Consider the following 1,648-nt stretch of genomic DNA (forward strand, 5'->3'; position numbering starts at 1 on the left):
GATTCTAAACAGGAGAGTTAATATAAAGAAGTGAAAGAGGAAGGAAAGAACATTCGAAATTTGTTTCTGAAAACCAGACATGTGAAATCCTAGGGACCAAAGTTGTATTCTGACACACACAGGGTCGTCATGTGTCAGCCTTGAGTTAATGGCAACTGGTGAACTTTTCATAACATACACGTGCACCATTAAAAAAAAAAAAAAGAAAAAAAACCAACAACTCACTGCTGTGGAGTCAGATCTGATTCATAGGAAGCCCTCCCTGGGTTTCTAAGGCAGATCCCAAAGTAGATGGCCCAATTTCCTTCCAAGGAGTGGCTAGAGGCTTTGAACTGCCAGTCTTCTGGTTAGCAGTCAAAAAGCCTTAGGCATGATGCCACCAGAACTCTCATATTCATCATATGCATCATTAGCCATAGAAAAATTACTGAAATAACTATATTTTAAAAGATATGCAGATAAAGACAATAAAATGGAAAAAAATAATAAATTCAAAAAAGGGCAACAGAAAACAGTGGGGCAAAAACAATAGAAACAAACAAACAAACAATAACAACAAACTAAATAAATGACAAATGATAGATTCAACCAAAATATATTGTTATGATATCAAATGCTAATAGAAGGGCATTTCATTTAATGTGTAGACATTAGAACAAAGAAGAACCTAATGGTCAAATAGAGCTGCTGTTATGTAAGGTGTCTGAAAGTCATAGGACAAAAGCACTATGCATTGTAAACTTTGGGCATAAGAAGGTTAATATGTCTCTATTAGTATAAGTTAAAGTAGAATTCATGACAAAGAGCATTACTTGAGATAAATAGGGTTGTATAATAATGATGATATATACCACACCTATCAAGAAAGCATGAAAATTCTGAATCTGTTGGTACTAAAAACAGTTTCAGCATAAGTAAGTTAAAACTAACTCAGAAGTACCAGATGTACAAAATAGAGGAAAGACATTAAAAGACCTGAAAAACTTGAGAGACAAGGAACACATGAAAATAAGAAATAAATTTCTAGAGATAAAAACTACAATGTTTGACACAGATAAACTAGTACTAATAAGAGAGTTGCGTAAATTAAGATCAATTTAAGATCAATATAAAAAAATAAATTGTATTTATATATATTTGCACTGAAAAAACATTCATTAAAAATTTAATTTGTAAGCATAATTTAAATATCATAAAATATGACATAGGAAAAAATCTGGCACAGATCTACAAACCTTGGACTGAAAATTATGAAATATTGCTGGGAGATATTAAAGAATATCAAAATAAAAAGCTTTGAAAGGCTCAGTTTGTTAAGACAGATTCTTAGAAAATGGATCTATAGCCTAATGCAATTGCAATGAAAATTGAAATGTTTTTTAATTATTGAAAATATAAAAAAAAATTTAAAATTAATACAAAAATGCAGAGGACCTGGAATAACAAAACAAACTTGAAAAGAAAGATAATGTTGAACAATCCACATTACCTGACTTCCATGATTTGTATAATTACACAATAATCAATCAACTGATAATCTCATAAAAATAGAAAAACATATTAACAGAAATATTTATAGTCCAAAAATCCAGAAACCCTTATTTTGACAAGTTAGTTTTTTTTATCAAAACTGCAAAGAATAATAATT

The sequence above is a fragment of the Orycteropus afer genome, unplaced genomic scaffold, assembly GCF_000298275.1.
Source record: "Orycteropus afer afer isolate SDZICR_OR568_19922 unplaced genomic scaffold, OryAfe1.0 scaffold00832, whole genome shotgun sequence".
Lineage (NCBI taxonomy): Eukaryota > Metazoa > Chordata > Mammalia > Tubulidentata > Orycteropodidae > Orycteropus > Orycteropus afer.